At 39.9% G+C, this 23,831-nt stretch overlaps 1 pseudogene; it reads left to right on the forward strand.

The window, feature by feature from the left end:
- The first annotated feature begins 19,835 nt into the window (after positions 1 to 19,835).
- On the forward strand, positions 19,836 to 22,506 carry LOC147429866 (uncharacterized; annotated as a pseudogene).
- The last annotated feature ends 1,325 nt before the right edge of the window (positions 22,507 to 23,831 follow it).

A 23,831-nucleotide genomic window follows, 5' to 3' on the forward strand; every position in this document is an offset into this window, starting at 1 on the left:
GGAATTCAAGTGGATCCCTCTAAAGTAGAGGCCCTTTTGTCATTATCTCCACCAACAACAACAAAGGAGCTAATGACCTTCAACCACAAAGTGAGGTACATGTCTCGCTTCATCCATCTCCTAGCAGAAGCCATCGCCCCTTTGCATAGGTTGGCAAGCCAATCTACATTTGAATGGAGGAGGGAACATGCAAAATGTTTTGAGGAAGTGAAGGGCATTCTTAGCTCTCTCCCAATCCTAATGCCACCAGATCCAAAGGAGACTTACTATGTCACTCCAAGTGTAGGTTTCGAAGCAATTGGTGTTGTTTTGATGCAAAAAGATCCTAAAACATCATACATGAGGCCAATCTATTTTGCAAGCAAGGTGATGACTCCAGCCGAGAAGGGATACACTGAAATGGAGAAAGTGGTCTTTGCAATCTTGTTTGCGGTAAGGAAGTTTCGATCGTATCTTCTCCCTGTGCCATTTGTTTTTCTCACCTTAGAGCACAATCTACCATATGTAGCACAACACATGAGCCTCTCATCTAGAATAGCAAAGTGGGTGCTTGAACTCCAAGAATTTGAATACACTTTCCTTGTAGAAGATAGCACAAGAGCAGGACTTGCAGACATTCTCACCTACAAAGTGAGAGAAAGGGAAGGATCACGACCACAAAGAGAGGAAGGCTCAAAACAGTTCAAAGTGAAGGAGATTGATAATGCCCATACTTTATGCTTTGACGGAGCCTATCAACGCCAACAAGACAAAGCAGCAGGGGGGATCCTCATTTTAAACCCACAAAAGGAGGTAATGGTTAGAAAAGGTATCACTCTACCCAATGTTCACTCCAACAATGAGGCTGAGTATGTTGCTCTAACCCTTGGGTTAGAAGAATGCAAAGAATTAGGCATACAAAGACTTATTATAAAAGGTGATTCTTTGCTAGTGGTCAGGCAAATCCAAGGGACTTGGAGGTGCAAGAATCGTACATTGTTTGAGTGGCTTAGTAGTGTAAGAGCTTTGATGAAGGGTTTTAAAGCAACATAGGTACAACACATTGTGAGAACTCATAACAAGGAAGCAGACTTACTCGCAAATGAAAAGCTTCAAATGGCGGTAGGAGGTGTGAAACTATATGAACCCAAATATCAAGGTCAAGAGGAGCTTCAAATGACTGAATAATGTCTGATGAATTTTTCCTTCTTTGCAACTGAGCCCTATAAAATTCCAAAAAATTGTTAGCAATTAGTGAGTCATCCTTCAGTTTAATAATAATACCCTCATGATCTGAAATCATCTTGGCATCCTCCTCGGTTTGTCTAGAAATAGTTTGTAGTTGAGGAATCTGAGTTTCCAGCTGAAACTTTTCTCTTTGAAGCACTGAGCTGTTCAATTGGCTCTGTGATGCAGAGTTTCTAACAAGGGCAAGAGATTTATATACCTCTGAAATTGTAATTTTACTGAGCAGCACACCTTCCCCCAAATCTGGTTTGACTTCTATTGTAGGTATCTCCATTTTCCTCCTCTTCAATTTCAAGGATGGCTTAGAAGAGAAAAAATTACATGCTTCAATATTTGTAATGGGTTTTGGGGTCCCCATTAAAGTGTCTAGATCAGTCTTAAACTAATTCCCCAAACTTTTCCACTTGTCATCTTCATCCTTGATAGTTTTTTATGGTGCCCTATCTTGGGCCTGATAATCCTATAGTTTCTTCGTCCTGTGTTCTGCCTGAGAATTGACCACTTCTACTTCTTTGTTACCTTCAATCTGTCCCCCAAAAACAAAATCCTTGTCACTTAAACTCCCCAATGTGGTCATACTCATAGCATGAACCTATAGGGAAATAAAAAAAGCCCCAATCTTTATAGATCTATCCTTTGTTTTTTCTTTCAGAAACACTTTTGAACTGATCCTTTGAAACAATAAGTTGGCCCAACCTATTTTTCTACCACATTTTGCAGCATGAAGAAGAGCATAATTCTCTTTAAAAATGTATTCAAGCTTTACCAAAACACAGACCTTCTCCAAAAACCACTTGATTTATTGAAATTTGTAAGGATTCTGCAGTTTTCTTACAGGTAGTAACCCCTATCCCCTTGTGCGTGACCAAATTTTGACTTCATTAAGGCATCTGAAGCTCTACCCACTAAGCTATCATCCTCCAAGTGAAGTTGAAATATTGAAGATATCAAATTAGGGCCTAACACAAAAACTACCAAAGATATTACCCTTAGTATCTTGAATATGACTTAACAAAGTCATGAGGGTGCATCATGAAAGGAAAGTAACTTGTGAAGAAATAACCTTAGGGTAGTGTTTAAATTTGAGTTTTGAATCTACCCGATGTGACGGCTATGGCACTAATCATGTAAATCTCCATCAAATGTACCATGCTCTAAACCATCATCCTTACCCTTAAAAGAAATGTTCCCACCAACAAAGGGTTTTAGTCCAAAACCATTGATTGCTTTTGGAAAAATTATGCCTTGAGTATCTGCCAATAAAAATGTTGAATCCCCAATCTCGTCTGCAATTTGGAAAGGACCTAAGCATCTTAATTTAAGTTTACTTGGCCTCTTGCCAAGTCTGCTGCTATACATGAGGACCCAATCCCATTCTGAAAATGATTTATATTTAATATTTTGGTCCAACCAAGCCTATCTTATGCTTTGAATGGATTCAGTTACATAAGGGGCCTGAATTTTGCTTTCTTTCAATTTCAAGAGTTTCTCATGTCGACAAACTGATGACTCATCTCCTCACAATTTGTACTGAGTTGCAATTCTCAAACTTGGAAAAACAAACTCCATTGGGACAATTTCTTCCAGACCATACACCATCTTGAATGGTGTCATCCCTGTACTTACTTTGAATGTTGTCCTGAATGCCCACAGTGCTGAAGCCAATTTTGTATCCTAGTCCTTCTTGTTCTTTGAAACAATTCTTCTTAAAATTCTTACCAAAGTTTTGTTGATGGATTTTGCATGACCATTAGCTTGTGGATAGTAGACTGTGGACATTTTATGGATAATTATGTGATATTCAGTAAGCTTCCTGATTACCTTGTTGATAAAATGTCCTCCCTGATTGGAAACCAATTCAACTCGACATCCAAACCTCGTCATTATGTTTTTATAAAGAAATCTAGCCACACTCTCTGCTATGTTGTCTTTCATGGCCTGTGCTTCTACCCACTTGGTACAATAGTCAGTTGCCACAAGAATATATTTGTTCCCTATAAACTTTGTTGTTGGCTTCAAGGCCCACAAAATCTAGCCATTCAAGGGTCTGTCATCCCTTTGACATGTCAAACATGACTTCACAAACTGATGGCCACCACAAACCTGCTTGTAAGATTTTTTTTGTTGTGGTATCCCTTGAAAAATGACCTCCTGCATTACCTGAATGAGCTTCAGATAATACTGCATTTTGTTCAAAATGTTCCACACATCTCCTGAGAATCTGATCAATTCCCTTTTTGTACAAAACTCCCATTATCACTGTAAAAGACATGCTTTTCCATGCAAGTTTCTTTCTTTGTGTAATGACCATTTTTCTTGGTAAAACACCTTCAAGAAGAAAGTGCAACATATATGCATACCATGAATCTTTGTCTTGAATGACCTGAATTGAAAACAGTTTTGCATCAGGTAATTCATCAATTTCCTAACTGGGAACTTCACCTGTAGCCAAAAATTTGCTAAGGTAATTTGCAATAACCCGTTCTTGACCTAGTTTATGAATTACGGAATAATCAAATTCTTGCATGAATAGAACCCATCTAGCCAGTCTTCCTAACAAATGTGACTTATTCACTAAACACACTAAAACTTGATGATCTACATGAATGGTGACCTGATTGGCTAACAAATAATGCCTGAATTTTTGAAGTCCAAAAATCATCCTCAGGCATTTCCTTTTAGTGATGTGACTGAATAATTTCTTTCTGCAGAAGACAACACCCTGCTTGCATAATAGATTTGTCTAAACCAACCTTTTGCAGCTTCCTACATCAAAATTGCACCAATAGTTGAATGATAAGCATCCACAAACAGGTGGAATGGATTTTTCCAATCTCGATGAATTAAGATGGGTGCAATTACTAGCATTTTCTTCAACAGAGTAAAAGCCCTTTCTTGCTCCTCCTTCTAGACAAAATCCACATACTTTTTCGTTAAATGTGTCAAGGGTAAGCATACATGAGCTAGGTATCTCAAAAACCTTGTATGCCACTTAACCTGTCCAACAAATATCATCAATTGCTTGACATTTTTATGAGCATCTGCTTTCAAAATAGTTTCCACCTTCTTGGGGTCAATTGCAATGCCTTCTTGACTGATTATGTGACCCAACAAAATTCCCTTTCTCACTGAAAATGCACACTTTGCAGGGTTGAGTGACATCCTGGCGTCCCTGCATTTCTGAAAACATAACCTCAAATGAAACAAATTTTTATTTTTATTCCCTGAGACACTAAAATCATCCAAAAACACTTTCGTGAATGTTGTCAAGTAAGGATCAAAAACTTCCATGACCCATTTCTAAAAAGTTGGTGGTGCATTCTTTAGTCCAAAGTTCATTACTGTGGAAGCATATACACCCCATTCTGTAATAAATGCAGTTTTGTCCCTGTCTTCCAAAGCCATACTGACCTGATTATAGCCACTGAAACCATCCAGAAAGCTATACATTTCCTTTCGTGCAACTACATCTATCATTGTATCACAGTAAGGCAATGGAAATGGATTAGTAATTGTAGCAGCATTTAGTTTTCTGTAATCCACACAGACTCTAATTTTTTCATTTTTCTTCGGAACCACCACAATGGGTGACAATCAAGTTACTTTATCCACTGGATAGTTGAAACCTACTTCCAACAATTTATCTATTTCCTCCTTCACCTGTTTGGCATAGTTAGGATTCATCCTATACCTCTGCTGCTTGACTCGTACTACAACAGTTTTTAAATTGATTTTATGTTGACATACTGCTGGATCTGCTCCCTTCATATCAGTATAAGACCAAGCAAAAACATCTTTAAAGTCCTGCAACAAAGTTTTCAATGACGTTTTGAAATTCAGGTCCAATTTAGTGGACACCTTAACCATTTTGGGCTCTTTTTACTCTCCCAAGTTCATATCTTCCAAATCATCTACTCTTACCCTTGAGCTCTTTGACATTTGCTCCTCAAACATTCTCTCTACGTACTTTATTGATTCTACTATTTCGTGCTCCTCTTGCAACTTTTTAGTACTGACTGTGTTACCTGAAACATTTATGCTATTTGTCTGTTTTATGTTAGGTGAATGTACTTGATTATGAACTACATCTGCAATCTTTTGCACATCTACTTCAAAAATAGTAATGACTGTCTCATTCCTTTGAAGGAATTATTCTTCCTCATCTTCTTCAATAGCTTCTCCCATGTTGATGCCCTCTGCTACAAAGGTAGATGTTTTTCCTAGGAATCATCTGCATCATGACCTTCTTCTTGCTCTTTTTGATAACAATGGTGTCTGCACCCCAAAGTTGTTTGACTTTGGCTGCCCTTAACCATGGTCTTCCTAGGATCATTGGATAGGAACAGGTTGTTTCTTCCAATCTAAGAATCACAAAATTCACAATAAAGATTAATCCTGCAATAGTTATGGTTTGGATCCTGAGAATCCCTAAAGGTTGCACTCTTCTGTGGTCTTCCATCTTCACCTAAAAAGGTACAGGTTCCCATTTAGTTAAGTTCAATTTCTTACAAATTGATTCAGGAATAATTTTTACTCCTAATCCTTCATCCATTAACACATCTGACGAATATACTTTCCCAATGGAAATATTGATTACTGGAACCTTGTAGTCCACATCTACTGGTGCTACCTCTCCAGAATCTATTTGTGCTAGATGGATGTGACTCATTTTCCCCTGTGGAAAATCCTTTTCTTTAACCTGATTTGTCAGTTTCCTAAGGAACACCTGACTAAAGTCAATCACGAACCAGTTTCAACAGTTGTCCCACCTTCACTGAAATAGGGGCATCCATCAATGCTTTGAAACGATTATCTGATAGCCCGTTAGCAGGAGACTGTACTAAATTATCGGGTTTCAGGTGATGTTGTAACTCTTCAGAATCAAATTTTTTACTGCCCAAATTCGCCCATATTTTTTGCACTGAACCCGTTGGCCAAAACTCTGCTGAATCTTTAGTTTTTTGATTCGATTGGATTTCCTTTAGAACTCCTCTTTGGATTTGATCCTGAGCTTTTCAATTAATAGGATCCTTAGGATCTTTCCCTTGTTCCTTTTCCTAGTGACAACTTACCTTTGGACCTAGTAGTAACCAAACTCTGTGTTCCCAATGGTTTCTCCAGCACTTCTTCAATTTAAATACATTGAGACAAGCACACTAAGAACAATTTAAAGAATGAGTGTATGAGTTTGTGAATTTTTCCCTTGGTTCCTCAGTAAAATGTTTGCAAGCAGTTTCTGCTTGTTGATTGCCCTGATTTTCTATTGAAGTATCAATTTCATCCAAAAAGACTGCATTAACCTGAACTGTTTGTTTCATTCTTCCATCGATCGAAGAGCTAGTGCATGCATTTGGAGAGTTGAAGTTCACAATTGGAATCCATCTCTCATTCCTATGCTTACACCAAAGCTCACAAGAAGGTCCTTGCCTATACCCCATTGTATCATAATAAGTACATGGTTGCGTTGTATTGTTTGATTGCTAAAATCTTGGCACATTTTGCCAATTTCCTTGTTGAGATGACCTTGGTTGATTGGAAATCTAAAATGTACCCCTGAAGGGTTGTGGTGCCACCACATTTGCACCTGATTCCATTTTGGCCAAAATATGTGTTGGTCTTCTTCCCCTAAAGTTAGGGTTATAGTAGCAATTATCATAATCATATCCAGGTCTTTGACATACCTGACAAAATGGTGATCTGGCAAGACTGGAGAAGGATTGTGGTTGCATCTCCTTCAGTTTTTCCAAAATCTGTTTACTGATATGGTTTGGTTTTGATTCAGATTTACCATTCTTGGCTTTGTCTTTGCTATTTTGTTTCTTTGACTTTGATCCTTTCTTTATGGATTTCTTCTACTTCTTCTTCTTGGCACTCCATGTGTCCTCTTCCTCATCCTCAAAATATGTCTCCTGATCAAAATTTGAATATGTTTCCTCATCATCATCTAAATCTGAATCTGAATCTGAATTTGAATCCTCTTCCTCTTCCTCTGAGTCCTGCTTGGACTTCTTCTTCTTACGTTTCTTTTGTTTACCGGTGCCATATCTTCTCTCAACTCTCTCATGGCTGCATCTACTATGTTTCCAAAATCTTGAGGTTGGGTAAGAGGAGCATGACCTGCAATTGCACTCTTCAACAGCTTCCTCAAACCTCTACAGAAGTAGTCACCCAATTACTCCCAAGAGGGTCTTTGATTAGCTTGCAACTTGTTCATCAAGTTTCTAAATTGTTGGGCATAATATTCTACCAACAAATGCTTTTGCTTTATTTTTTTTATTTTCTTCAGAACATCTTCAAGGGTTTTCTCTACCCTAAACCTGGCCAAAAATCTTCTTTTCAAATTATCATAATCAGGGAATGCAGCAATACCATATTGCATAAACCAAGACATGGATTTTTTCCTGCAATGTTGCTACAAAATGCTCCTTTTTGATAGAATCATTGTAAATTACATCATACCCACTAGCATACCATCTTGTCTCAAACTGTCCCATATGACTGTGAGCATCTTGGGATTATTTCCCATTGAATTTTGTTGCCCCGACTTTAGGGTTGAGTGGTGGTTGTGCCATAATGGGTACTTGTTGAATTTTTTGACCTCCCAAAGTATTGAAGTTCAACAATGGTAAAGGTGGTGGTGTAGGAAAATGCAGTTGCCTCTTTGCCCTCAAAACTAATGTACTTCCTGAATGCCAACTAACTGATGGATGACCCTTTCAGGAGTTGGGTTTCTTCCCTGCTTTGTTGGCCTAGGCAAAGAAGTTTCCCCTGCTTCCTATTGTTGATCTCCACTTGTGTTGCTGGTCTCTCCGGATCCTATCCCTTCAAGAATTGGTGGAAAACCTGTAACTGCTCCTACTTTAGGAATATCTTCCCCTGTATGACTACCTATTCTCTGAAGTTGAGATTCCAACCATGAATTCCACCTTCTTCTTTCAAAACCTGGTGCCATAAGACATTGTTGGTGGTGGATCCTCTGAATCACTCACACATATCTCCTTCTGCTTGTAATTTTCAGGAAAATTTTGAGTTGTTTACTACTAAAACAATTAGTTAGACTAATTGGACCATTTGATAATCCAAATGGGAGTAGTAGTGCCTTGTAATACTAAAACACCTTTGAAGCAATCTGAAGTTTTAAATCACCGGGTAGTTTTGGAAAATGATCATGAAGGAAGATCAGATTGTACTCTTCCTGATCTTCTTCCTCTAACTTCCAATTAGAGAAAGTTGTTAGGAAATCTTCAAGTTCAGTCCCCATATGGCCCAACTAGAACCCATTGCCCATTTTGACTTGATCAAAGTTGGCTGCATAATCAGCAGGATTTCCAAGTGTTATTGAGGCATTAGGGGGTTGAGGAATTGCATAAAATAACCAAACAAAGCATTTTGGTACTTCAATATAGAATTAACACAGTTTTAGCACCTGTTCAGGTTGCAGTACATATTCAGGGAACAGAATAGAGACTGAATACAGAGAATAGATAGAAACTGAGATACTCCATAGCCAGAACCCTTCATTCATCCCATTCTCTCTCTTACATCTTGTTACAAAGGCCGCGAGATAACTTACTTCCAGAAATGTACAAAAAATTGAAAGTTAAAAGCTAAGGTTCTACCAACACTTAACTGAAAATATATTTAAGGTTAACGTTGGACCTAGTGGTAGAACTCAAATTCAAACTAGCAAGAAAAAAAGGCATATGGGATAGAGTGGGAATATGCAATTAACATCGGACATCGGTGATCGATTCATAGATTGGGAGTGTAAGCTATGCCATACAACAAAATATGGCGAGGCACCTCAACTAAGGGAACATTTTCTAGGTGGACCCAAGAAACGGGGTTGCACATGTACCCACCCAAGTGCGACTGCAGTGGTCAAATACTTGAGGGAAGAAATTCAAAAAAAAAGAATCACAGAAACATTACACATCTCCTACTAATTTTTGGGGGATGCCTAACCATATTGGTTCCAATCAACAAACTCCAGAAGCATCACCTACTTGCACTCCAAATCTTGATGTGTGGCCAGAAATCAATCTACCCAGTGCATCTTCATCTAAGCATCATTTTGACATGGGAAAGGTGTCTAGACATCAAACTTCATTGCAGGAATGCTTATGTAACAGTCTACTCAATGATTCACAGCTCGCTCTTGCTAAAGCAATTTACTTTTCAAGAGGTGATATGATGATGGAGGACAATGAGTATTGGAAGAGAGAATGGAAGAAAATGGGTGACTTTGGATCAGGGTTTTCACCACCCATGTACCATGCTATGTAAAATGATCTATTAGAGAAATGTTATGTTCAAGTAAACTAACATATGCAAAGGGTAATTCTTAGCAATATAGATCTAATGTACAAAAAAAACCACTAATTAATTTAATGATTGTTTCACCTAGAGGCAAAACATTTGTTCATGTTGTGGATTCACATGGTTCAATTAAGTATGGGGTTTACATTGCTGATGTACTTGCCTTTGTGATAGAGGAACTGGGTGCTAGATATGTAGTCCAAATTGTGATGGACAATGTAAAGAATTGCACAAATGTCGACAAAATCTTGAAGCGATGGTACTGCATGTTTTTTCTTCTGGGTACAATAAACATGGTTTGAATCTTGTATTAAAAGATTGGTATAAAAGTGACGATACCAAATGGTTTGTCTCTATTGTTGATATTGATTGCCACCTTGTGAGATCTATGCTCAAAAGACACTGAATATTTGATATTTTTTGACCTCGCATGTCAGTTATGTTAAAACTACCTGCAGAGACTATATTTTGCACTCACTTCTACACTTTTGAGTCTCTCCTTTGAACATGTAAGGCATTTCATGATTGGGAGAGTGAGCACAACAGAAAACTGAAGGAGAAAATCAAATTCTTGAGGGCAACACTTACTAAAAAAACTTGGTGGAGTAGTGTGATGGATGCATATCATCTAATGATGCATGTTATGTATGCCGTACGCAATCTTGACCAGAGGGCGCCCAATCTCAAAAAAGTATGAAAGTAATGGTGGACTATCCAAAGGAGTTTGGAGTGTCCTTAAAAAACTAGAGTAGTCGATGGTGGAAAAGCATTGGCGTTGAGGGCCACTTTTCAAATTTTGGTCCACCTCTCTCTTGGTATGCACTTGATGAGAAGGCTTCAAGGCTTCCTGGACGAGGAAGTACCTGATGCATGAAAATCACAAAAATTATATGTATTTATTTTGTACATAGCTATGGTTTTGACACATTTGGATCTTGGAAATAAGGAGAGGTAGGAACAAATCCTATGAAAATGAAAAAATCACTGGATATTGATTCTATATAACGGTCACTACATCACTACAGGTGAAGAATAAGAGTCAATAGTTAAAGGAAGGAGAATCTTATGCATTATGGAGTTGGCATCAATAAAATTTTATCAAATTCAAGCATAATTCACTTGTGGACACAAGGCTTGCACATGGAGTCAAGAGGGGACCATTTGGAAGACTTTTGGAAGGGAAAAGACGGACACATATTTTTGTGGGATTTTTCTCTATTTTTTTCATTCCGAATTGGAAAATGTTTTCAACAACAAAGTTATAGGCGTTGAGCTAATCTTTTTGCCCCTATTTTTAAAATAATTTTGGAGCTATGGTTTGGGAGATATGGCCAAAATGGTGGAGTCTATCTATTCACATAGGAAGAAGTCATGGTTATCCAACTCCACACACATAATTTTTTATAGGTTTCTTTCCATTATTGCTTGATTTTCTCTTATTTTATCAAGATTCTCTCAAATATTATAAGGAAGATCTTGGACTCAAGCTATGGAAGGAGCATGGAGACAAAGCTCGTCGTGATGAAGGAAATTAGGAGGAAATTGATCAATAAGCAAGGCATATGGAGCTCTCTCATTGGGTGAATGCCTCTAATTGAGGTTACTTTGTAATAACTCCTCTTGATCATAATCTCTTTCCTAATCACTCTCTTGGTCTATAAAAGGAGGCCTCCTCTTTTGTAAATGACACACACAGTCAAGCTCTAACACTCACGCTCTCATATGTCCATCTTTGTGTATGAACCTCCACGCACACATAGTTCTACTATGGCATAGTATTGGCTATGGTTATCCGTTTTGGTTTCTTAATGGCCAAGAGGTTTGAGCTACCATGCATACATGAGTTTGTGAGATGTTGATTATGTGCAGTTTCCCTCGTGAATGTTTGTATGGCATTTATGAAACCTATATTAATAAATCTCTAATTATCTCTTCCTCTCTCTCTCTCTCTCTCTCTCTCTCTCATATTGTCCTTATGATATGTGTCGGACCCCTACCATGCATCCTAGCCGCATTCCAAGCTAGGTGGTGCCCCTATTGTGTACCTCCCATGATGAGTCTATAGTGCATAGTCTTGGTGTAGAGGCCATCCGGTCTGTTTTGCATATTCGCCTCTCTTGGTGCCCCCACCGAGGATGGATTTGCAAAGACCTTCAATCAACAAAGAGTAGTGATGCATGCCATCAATCATGAATGAGTGTCTACAAGAGTTTTCAAATTGGAGGACTGAAGAAGATGAGACTGTAGAAGCACTCATGGCCTTCATCGAAGTGCTACAGCCAAATTGTAGTGTCATTGATATCCAAGAGGTAAGCTCCCCATCTTGCATTTCTCATACTAATCGCAAATCTAGAGCATTAAGAGGAAGGGCTATGAAATGTCATCATTCCTGTCAACCAAAGCATTCTATCTATGAGTGACGGCATAGGAGGTGAAGAAAGAATGGTGAGTTTTGCTTTTGAGAACCGCATCAACACTCTCACATCGGTCAGATTTTGTGTAGCACCAAGTGTTTTCTCTCCAACGGTTACAGAAGAGTGGTCAAATACATCAACCACAAAGTCCATGCCACAAAGACTAAAGCATTTGGTGGAAGCAAGTGGGCCTACACCTCGCCTACACTCTCTCTAGGCCTAGAGAGTTCAAGTGAAGTACGACCACCCAAGTGCCACCGTCACATGCAAAATCAAAAGCCGATTGACGTAAACTCATCTTTCCCAGTCTATTTTGAACCCAATATGGAGGATTATGTGGACTTCAACAAGAGGTAGAGGCCTGTGGTGAAGGTGTCACCTTGTCAACACTTAAGGTATGCAACTCTAGTGGTCAAAGCCTTGCTCTACACCCAACATGGATAATCACATTAGGGTTGAAGTTTTTGCTTTTTTCTTCTTGCAACACATGCATGTAAACATGTACGTTGATAGGAAGATATTCTACCAGCAAAAGATTGTTTTCCTATTTGGACCAGAGATGCTTGACGAAATCCTTAGATCCCCACGTCTCATCATCTTGCTCATTCTTGACTACTACCACTCTTTTGATGTAAGCATCTTTCTTCTATTCTAGCCTTGTGATATTCTTAGCTTTTGCTCAAGTTTTCCACCCATGTAAGAATCTTTATGAATCATTAAGTCGTTTCAAAAAAAAAAGAAGAAAAAAGTTTGTGATTGTCTGCTCATTGATTTACAACCATTGCAAGTGTCGCTTTTTCCACATTCAGTGGCAAGAAGGGAGAAGACGTCACCATCGATTTTTTGGATAAATTTGGCATTGCTTGTGTGGTTTCCAACAAGGATGACGATGCCTCACCGCTATGAATCTTTCCTCTACTTTCATAAGTAGAGGCCAAGGCTTGGTACAATACTTTGCTCCAAGCTACCAAGGATGCATGTGACTTACTACCTATTGTCTTTGTGAAGAGGTTTGGTGGAGGCACAACCTCAAAAACTTTATAGTAGCTACTTGTTGACGGGCAAGCGTCAACGACATGCATTATGCTTCCATTGGTGTGTACACATATGTGTATACATATATTTTTTGTATTTACGGGCTCCACAATGGGTTCCAAGTTGTACATTGATGATTAGATGAGCCTAGATACCTGCAGCATGTTATACATTTTTTGGCCGGCCGCCCATTTTTAAAATCCCTTGTATATAAGTCAATTCACAAGATGTGAAAGGGCATTCTTAGAGAAGAGAGTGTGAGGGAGTGTGGAGAAGAAGAAGAGGAGTGGCGACGGAGCTTGGATCTTCCAAATCATATGTAGTAGCCATTTGGATTAATGGAAGCTAAGTTCTCTCTACTTTCTCTTGTCTTTCAAGCTTATGTGTGTTAATGGTGTATGATTAGTGTTAATCTTCTCTTCTCTCTCAAGTTTTTCCTCTTGTTTGAGCATTCTTGCTTCACATGTGTGCTAGATTAGAGTGTGTGTGTACGTGAGATGCATACATTTCTCCCATTAGGCTTCTTTGTGTATGCTTAAGGTGTGATTAGAGTGTGTGTGCTTGAGATTAGAGCAAAGGGATACACCATTGTCTGCATGATTAGAGAGTTAGAGTGTAGATTGAGAGTGTGTGTGCATGGATCTTGCTTCATTGGCTCCATGCCTCCATGCACTAGCCGGGTTTCGATCCACCGGATTGACATTATGTCGGTGGGTTGTGCGCTGTGCTATGACCGCCAACATTGGCTCCGTTGCCGGGGATCGAGCGCCTAAGCTAGAGGATCACCCGTGTGATGGTTTGCATTTCTAATTTTCATTAGGATTAGGTATTGGTGATGGTGAATGTTTGATTTGTGATGAGATTTTGTTAAAAACGTTGTGTGTAATTTTCATGTTTTCTCTTTAATTTCACTAATTGATCACTAATTTACTACTAATCCGCTAACAATTGGAGTGTTTTGCATGTCTATGTGCCTAATTAGAAGCTTGTGCATCACTCTTAAGGGTTGAAATTTCATCAATTTTGCATGATTTGAGTGATTAGAAAGTGTGTAAATATGTGTCATTTATGCTAATTTTAATGTCTAATTACTCACTGATCTTGTGTGTTTTTGGTGCTACACACGAATGAATCTCTAATTGGATATTTTGCCTTCATGATTATGTGTTTGATTTGAAAAAGAATGATGCTACTGAGGCGGTCCGGGGCGGGCAACAAGAAGAGCAACCTCTAGACACCCTTCAAGGCTCCCGTGCTGCTCAATTGGGTTGGGGTTGGAAAAACAACAAACACACACACAAACCCGCAACCTAATCCTACACAAATTTGGGGCACCACCTAGTTTTGGATGCGAACTAGGACGCGTAAAGAAAGAGAGAGAGAGAGAGAGAGAGAGAGAGAGAGAGAGAGAGAGAGAGAGAGAGAGAGAGAGAGAGAGAGATAGTGCTCGGGATGCTTTGAAACGTATCGGCAATGATCAAGCAAACACAATTATATATGTAAGAAAGAGAGAGAAAGGGGGAGGGGTGCTTGTTGCATTAATACCTCCTTACAAATCTGTCATGACAAATCAAAGTGAGATTAGTATTTGTTCAACATAGCTTGTGTAAATTTCACCACAACGCATCACAAGAAAAACCACCCCAATCACTGTCTTAAGGCAAGGGGAGTCCTCTCCACCCTGTCGCCCTCTTACAGTATGTGGGATTTATGGCTAGATTGATGACAACACCCGAGACAAGCTATCAAGAACTTAACAAAAAACACCAAGACACTTACGCATCATTGTTGTCCATTACTTCACGTTGGAAGGGAGACAAAGTATCCAAGCTTAGTCCAAATCCACCCTCCTTGATTCAGCAAATGTTGGGCTTACACTAGTAGGAGAAATGATAGATTTCCTACTCTCAATTGAATGAACACTCTCTCTCTTACAAATGGCATAGAGTTCCCTTGCTAATCCCCTATTACAACACATGCACATGCATAAGACAATGAGCTTCCACTCAAGAGCTCCTTCTAGAGAGGTTGAGCTTGGCTTCTCAAGCTATAGCATAGTGCTCTTGCTTATGGCTCCCCCTTTTGTGCTAGCTACACCCTCCTTTTATAGCAATTTTGAAGGCTAGGGTTACTCCTCTAACCATGGTTGGGTTAGATTTTCAGCAATTTATCTAATTTCTTTTGCTTGGAATTATCAAGAAGTTGGTGAGGAAAGAGAGAGGAGAGAAATGGAGGTGATAGGACTTTTCATAGTGGGTTAGTGTTAGTAGAGTTAGTATTAATTTACAAATGGAATTGGATATTTACAATGGGAGTATCCATGTAGGATACAAATAAGGAAGAAAAAACTCTTAAGAGGTAAGAAAAGGTGGCTTTCTTACAAGGTTGATGCTCCAAGTGTCTTGAGTAGGGCCGATTTTGACGCCTGTTGACGGTCCACTAGTTTTGACGGTACCTTTTTTCTCCACTCTTGACCTTCCTTGAGAGACAAGGTAATTGAAGCTGAGTAATCAACCACCATGATGCTGTCTTTTAAGAGAAGAGGCTGAATTTTGTGGTTTTTTTGATAGATATGGGTAAATTGGAGGAGGAAAAATGAGACTAGGTGGTCAATTTTGGAATGGAATTGTGTGTGGGAGGTATGAGTTCACCATGGTTTCTCTTATTCTTCAAGGTTGAGGAGAAGGTGAGTAGTGTGTAGAGAGGAGTGGTGAGAGAGATGGGGATGATGAGTGGAGAAGTGTGTGTGAAAGAGGAAAATGATAAAGTGGAAGAGAGAGTGTGGCTGCATAGCATGGGAAAACTGGGGTCCACTAATAAAATCATAGCTCACAGCTCGTAGCTCAAAAAAATATGAAAAAATTTGAGGCAAAAGTTCAGCCCACGAGCTACAACTTTTGTTTGTATCACCTTTTCAAATTTGGAGAGCAAGTGAACTTTAAAAATTCAGCAAAACCGACCATTTCTTTCCACTGCACAAGGTCCTTGTGGGGTCCTTCTTTGGATGATTCTTTTGAATATCTCCAAGAGTGAGCCCTCCATAGTGCATGTATGCATGCCACCTACCCTTGACCTTATTTGGTAGGTCTATAATTGAAGATATTGTTGAGATCATGATATAAGTGAATAGTACAACTAAGAAAATCAAATATTGAGGGGTCTAAAAAATATGTACATGTCAAATATAAATAATATAGGTGGAAAAATATAAAGGGGTCAAAATAAATCTCTCTCATTATAAGTCTACCATAAAAAGATGAATATTTTTGGTGGTCTAATTTATGAGAGTAATAGAGAATATATGTAGGAAGGAAAAAATCACAATAGTGAAAAAAATATACACATAAATAGAACTAGTTTTTTTGGATTTTTGTTGGGATGGAGTTACACCAAATATAAGAGAAGCTTACATGAAAATATTTCTATATTGAATAAAGAGTATGAAAAATGGTAAGAAAAATTGTGGTAATTGTGAGGCAATGTACAGAGCATAAATAACACACACCTAAGTAGAAATATTTAAATAAATACCAAAATAATTATGAAAAAATATTTTATTTAGGTCCTATATACAAAGAAATATTTACATACGCATGGGCCATAATATACTTATATTTTTTATATATATTTTTATTTTTTTTGGCTCAACTAGCCCAATGACTACCTAATTGAGGGTTTTTTAAGAAGATATGGGAAAAGTCCCGTGACTCACGCACGCCTATGTAAAGTGAAATGGTAGGGATAGCCATAGCGTTTGGGTGAATTTGGTAGGGTGGAGTAACTTACTTTGGCAATTATGGAGAGCCGAAAAACGGCTATCACTACACATGATGCTTTGTGATTGGTGCTTGTAGGTGGAGATGCGGTGAAGCGGTTGCCTACACACACACACGTGTGTAATCGTCAATTAGAGTGGAGAAATCGACGCGATTCTTGTTGTAATGTGAGTGCATTAACCCGAATTAAAATATAAAATTAAAGTGCAGGTTTGAGAATTGATTGGGTGCAGTTAATCGGTGTAAATCTATGTGCACTAGTGTATGCCAATGTGAGGGCAAATGTGTACAAATTGGTGCTTGTTTTTTGGCAATTTTGATGCCAATGTGTTTGATGCAAAACCATTGATTGATTATGGTCATTATGTTGATATGGTTTATGGTTTTCAATTGCCAATTTTGCACCGAAATGCTGCCCAATTTTTGCTAGATTGTGTGTGCATTGATTAGCGATTAGTGCTTGATTATGCTTGTGTGTGCACACTTAATTGGGCTTGTAATTGATTGCAAATTGATGTGAAATTGGATGAATTGCAAAGTTAAAAGTGTGATGATCAAATGTATATGCTTAATTTTGCTTAATTCTATTGCTAATATGCTAATTTTTAGTCAAAATTAAGCAAAAAGAGAAGCAAAAATCGACCTAATTTGGATGCAAAATGAAATAAAATTTGATTTTGGGTGTGATTTTGAAGTGTTAATTGCAAAAAAAAAATCACCAAATTGAGAGCGTACGCACTTCACGACCTATTTTTAGCTTTTCATGCGCATAGGTCTCACCTCTCGGAACAGTGTGTGCATTTACTTGATTTAGGTGTGTGTGCATTTTACTTAAATTGGGTGTGTGTGTGCACTTACTTGATTTAGGTGTGTGTGCATTTACTTAAATTGGGTGTGTGTGTGCACTTACTTGATCTAGGTGTGTGCATCATTTAAAAGGGGTGTGTGCCATCCTCAATTTGGGTGTGTGTAAAGTGTAGTGCACAAGCAAACAAAGGGAGTGGGGGTCAAGCACATGTACATGCTTGTTCTTAGGTGTGTGGAAAGGGAGTAAAGTCAAGAAAAAACAAGGCATGTGAGAAAAGAATCGAGGTGAGAGAGAGAGAAACAAAGTCAACAAAGATAATAAAAAGAGTGTGAAAGCACAAGAAAACAAAATTTGATTTGCATGGGCGTCACAATTTAAAAGGCCTTTAAAAAAAATATAAAATTAAAAATAATTATAAAAAAAACAATTTTTTTCTTTCTTTTTTTGCTTCTCACACATATTCCACACGCATCATATGCCCCACATACTCGGTGCTCGCGCGCATGTACACACAATTAGACACATTTAGAGCAGATACGTCCGAGAGTTAGGTTTTACCAAATTTTGCCAGATTTCAGTCCGATTGTACGCATAAACCTCGATATAGTGCAGATTTTGATTTTAGTCTACATTCGACGAGTTGACGAGGTTTAGAGGCCTATCACACGCCGAGAGCGCACATATGATGACCATGACCACTTCGTGCTCTGAGTACACATTGCTCACATTTGTAGGCGAGCACAAAGGCCGTCCCTTTTACACGGACACATATGGACATTTCTTTGTCCAGTGCCGTGCCTCCTTTGGCCCCACACAGACCCTCCAGGTGGTGCGAGTCCTTCTCGACGACACGCAGGATGGCACATTTAGAGATGACTATCGCGCCACGTATGTGGTCGGCCATTTGATTAGGCTAGAGGAGATAGAGCTAGTACACGCAGATGATTGTCTTGAGGCCTTCGACCATCCCGTGCAGGTTACATTACATCAGGTTGGTCCTCGAGTGATCTATATAGATAGTGCTCAGTGCATATATCGATTAGAGTGTCGCACTTCTAGTAGACGCCTATTCACAGATGTTGTGACACTAGTTGGCGAGCCTAAAGATAGATGCTACATGAGCACCACAGACACTGAGCTTTACTTTTTGACTTGTGGATTGCCGTACTATCCTTGACCGACCCAGCGTCCTACTTCGAGTAGGAGTGCCTTACCTCCTTTAGACAGAGTGCCACCATCCACATCACTTAGGAAACCACCGCCGGATTCTCCTCACCTAGACTTGATTTTCCGCCAAGCGTTTCGAGCTATCATGAGTCTAGAGCGATGTACACAGCGATTGCTAGCACTTTGTGTACCACTCAGAGTGAACCACAGATAGAGACCCAGAGCCTTCGAGACACGTACTTTAGAGAGTCTCAACCTCGACACCTTGCACCATCTAGAGACCCATGCCAGCCTTTGATGACACAGATTAGAGAGCATACGAGAGAGGCTATGATGACCACATCACCCCAGTTGAGAGCACCAGAGGTAGGGCCCGGTAGATCACCCATTATAGATATGAGTGCCCCTAGACCATTGACCCCCACCCTTCAGACAGTGCCCAAGACCAGAGGGACTAGGGATAGCATGAGAGATATAAACGGTTAGATCTTGCATATAGTAGGCCGATCTCCACGAGGGGTTTCATATTATGTTGACACTTATGATCACCCCTTTGTGAGGCTAGCCACCCCGTAGCGCATGATGTCTACACCTAGGCAGATTGTGAGAGCCTTCCCACAGGCCGATAGAGCAGTTTTTATTGATGAGCTCGGAGAGCAGTATCTCTTGATTGAGACCCTTGATTTTGATGACATTGAGCGAGCACACCTAGATGACAGCCTAGGCACACAGACACATCCTAGGCTAGAGGAGCTTTAGAGAGTTGAGCAGACCGTGACCTATCTAGATGAGCTTGGTCATAGGTACACACGCCTGACGAGTGGTGGATCCAGAGATCCTTCAGCCCTCCTTCTTGCATATTTGATAGGAGATCCACGTGAGCGAGTTTATAGGGATTTCGATCGTGCAGTATATGTTTTGACTATAGGTCTACCCTACTCCGCTTGACTTAGACATGATGATTTATGTTTACCCACGACGACCACGCTAGCTCCACAACTATCGAGAGCTCCGAGTCCTCGAGAGACACCACTAGAGAGATCACCTCCTAGGCTTCTTTTGTCACGTCGTATTCTACCACCTTGGGAGATGCCATATGAGGATGATAGTGTGCCACGAGAGATAGCTCCAACACCTAGACTGCCACCACAGGTAGAGCCCCTGAGACTAGAGCCCAATCAGAGTATTGTTAGGGAGCCTACACCACCTACCACACTTATCCATGAGACTTCCAGCACACAGCGAGAGATCTCACAGATTCATAGAGTGAGTGACTCCGATGGCTTTGTTATAGATGAGACCACTCCACAGATTCTAGCTACCCTTGAGCATCCTTGTTTACATCTGCCGACCTCACAGAGGCCCTTAGAGATAGCTGTCGAGCTAGAGCCATCTACGAGAGTAGATCCCCCTATGAGAGAAGATGCAGAGCCGACAACATCGCTATCCCACTCTTTTAGCTTGCATAGCGGTGTCATAGCTAGTGAGTCACAGAGAGAGAAGCCACCACATATAGATGTTGCCCTAGTGCCATCTACGAGTGCCGATTCACAATCAGATCACTCGATTGAGCGGAGACCAGCCACGGGCCATACTTTTCTAGATCAAGTTCCTAGAGACCACATTACTGACACCACAGAGATAGAGGTTACACCATAGATACATGGACATACAAGGACTAGAGTGACCTCGTTTGACACCCTATGTAGGGATACGATAGAGCCTGCTAGACTTGTTTGGAGACCACGTACACAGACATCGCAGCCATGTGTAGAGCCTTCTCTAGGCAGAGGCTCTGCGACGATGAGTAGTGCCACTAAGGAGCGACACACGATAGATCAGGCACGTAGCTCTCAACGTAGAGCTTCTAGGACAACCGACCAGGTATTTGTTCCCCATGACGAGATACATGGTAGATTTTTACCTTGTGATGACACGATCATATTTCTAAAGAGCCATATGACCGACGATGTACTTTCACATGGTTGGCTCACATCTAGACGGTCACTTGAGGCACATGATTACTTTGAGGGACAAAGACATGTTTGGGTACCTAGCGCATACAAGATCATACCCTAGAGCGAGACCTCCACGAGCGAGATGTTGAGAGATGAGACTACCCCTAGAGAGGTTGGTACTTTCACAACAGATAGTATGTCCTAGAGCTAGATGCACACATAGACACACTAGGAGATCTCAAACTAACATTCCTACGAGAGCGCGAGCATTGCAGATTTGGCTCCCGAAGAGCCTTCCACAGACTATTCGCGTAGAGGCTGATGCCCCCCCTACGCCCATTCCTTGTGCTGTTGAGCAGACTTTACATATGGAGCTAGGTGTTAGCCAGCCCTTGACTATTAGAGATCGAACTAAGAGATTGCAGATCATGCTTCATGGTGAGAGCTCTCTCTTGACTCCTAGTTGCACGAGATTTGAGATTTGTACACATTGATATGTGCACTAGATTTATGTGCATATACCAGAGGCACTTTTTTCCCTTTTGGGGTTTTTCCATGTGGATATCCAGGTTTTAGACCCTAGCTTAGATGTTTTATTTTATTATTCTGTTACTTTTGTTATTTTATCTTGCTGCTGACATACCTCTTGGAGGTATAGTGCTTTTGTTGATCTTTTGATGCAGCACGTAGACAGACATTAGCTTGCCCATGAAGATTGGACGACCATGTGGACATGATGTATCTCCAGACATGAGGAGCTTCCATGACATCAACCTCTTCATCGAGCCCATGCACATGTGTACTCCTTCCTATGCTATATGATTTTGTACATTTATATTTGTTGATTGTGGCTTCTTCTTGGTTTAATTAAGTGCATTCAATTATGTTTTGTTATCTGCCATTAAGGATGTATAAACTTTTCCTTTCTTTAGGTAATTGACTTAGAGTTTAGTTTTATTGATGAGCCTTGAGGTTAGGAGGCCGAGACTTTAGGTTAACTCATTTACTTGACTACTAGTCCTAGTTCGTAAAATTATTTGAGTGTTTGCAACCTTAGGAGTGTTTTAAGCATAGAGAGGCTTTCTCACCCAAACAACAAAGAACACTAGTGAAAATACAAAGGAAATGGAAGAAAAACAAAAGTGCCACAAGTGTAAAAGCTTGAGCTAGAAGAGAAATCCTGGCTTGATTTGGTACTTCACGCACATGTATTGCATATGGTACTAGACCCCTAGAGGTTCCCAGTGTGGGTGCTTTTCTTTGAGAAGCAAAAAGCCCCAGGTATACAAATAAGCACACACGTCAAATGATTTTGCAAAATGTGAAAAATAACAAATGAAAAACAAGAAAAATGAAATGAGAAAGACTTCCATTGAGCTTCAAGTAAAAAAATTTCAATCTTTTGTTTCGAGTTGTGAGAGTTAGTTAACTAATCTATGACAGACATAATTAGGGAATCTTGCATTGGGATAAATTTACTAACTTAGTTAGTACTAGAGTAAATGTTTTAACCCTTAGTTGTAGCTAACTAATTGATAGACTCATTCATAAGACCAAAACTCTTGATTCACTAATTTCAGCAAGTGCAATTTATTTTTCCTTAATGGTAGTGTAACATTTCATAATTCTTTGCATTTACTCATTACTACATGTGCTTTGACTTTTCCTTATGCCTTATCACCATATATTTGAGCTTGCTACCTCATCCACCTTTTTCTTTTTGCAGGCACATTCTTTCTCAAGCATCTACCATGACATGGCTTTGTCAGGGACGACAAAGCTTCGGTAGGGGAGAGTGTTGATGGGCAAGCCTCAACGACATGCATTATGCTTCCATTGGTGTGTACACATATGTGTATGCATATATTTTTTGTATTTACGGGCTCCACAGTGGGTTCCAAGTTGTACATTGATGATTAAATGAGCTTAGATAACTGCAGCATGTTATACATTTTTTGGCCGGCCGCCCATTTTTAAAAGCCCTTGTATATAAGTCAATTCACAAGATGTGAAAGGGCATTCTTAGAGAAGAGAGTGTGAGGGAGTGTGGAGAAGAAGAAGAGGAGTGGCTATGGAGCTTGGATCTTCCATATCATATGTAGTAGCCATTTGGATTAATGGAAGCTAAGTTCTCTCTACTTTCTCTTGTCTTTCAAGCTTATGTGTGTTAATGGTGTATGATTAGTGTTAATCTTCTCTTCTCTCTCAAGTTTTCCCTCTTGTTTGAGCATCTTGCTTTACATGTGTGCTAGATTAGAGTGTGTGTGTGTACGTGGGCTACATAAATTTCTCTCATTAGTCTTCTTTGTGTATGCTTAATGTGTGATTAGAGTGTGTGTGCTTGAGATTAGAGCTAAGGGATACACCATTGTCTGCATGATTAGAGAGTTAGAGTGTAGATTGAGAGTGTGTGTGCATGGATCTTGCTTCATTGGCTTTCCCTCTTCTCCTCTCTTGCTTTACCCCTATTCCTAGAGTCCTCATTCAGTCACATTAGGTGCATCCATGCCTCCATGCACTAGACGGGTTTCGATCCACCGGATTGACATTATGTTGGTGGGTTGTGCGCTGTGCTATGACCGCCAACACTACTCACAAAGTTAAAACAAGGAGGTCTACTAGAGTATGCCACTTAATAATTGAAGTTTGTGGATGTGTGGGAGCGATGGGTTCCCTCACTGGAGGAAGGTGAAGGAGCGCCTAATTTCTTGAAGAAGGACCGCCTCATTGTTGGCCTATGGGAGATTCCCAGCAAGGTTGCTGGGAATCTCCCCTTCATTGTCGCCACTTAAAGAGAAGGTGAAGGGGAGATTCCCAGCAACGTATGAGTTGGTAGTAGAAGTAGCCCATCTTAAAGACAAGAAGATACAAATTCAAGCAAGATTCAATGAGTCAGAGGACTTAAGCACAGTCTGACTAACCTCGAGTAACTGCAACAACCTCTCACAAGACCCAACCACAAGAGGCATACGAAGAGCAACAAACCTGTTGAGCCTCATCACTACTCAACTTGAGAATCTGTCTATGCATTTGGTGCAACAAGGACATGCACACAACTACAATCAAGAGCAAGGGAGAGGAAAACAAAGGCAAAACCAAGAGTACCACTACTACAATTGTGGGGAAG

Source organism: Adiantum capillus-veneris, chromosome 22 (genome assembly GCF_014529385.1).
Source record: "Adiantum capillus-veneris isolate H3 chromosome 22, ASM1452938v2, whole genome shotgun sequence".
NCBI lineage: Eukaryota > Viridiplantae > Streptophyta > Polypodiopsida > Polypodiales > Pteridaceae > Adiantum > Adiantum capillus-veneris.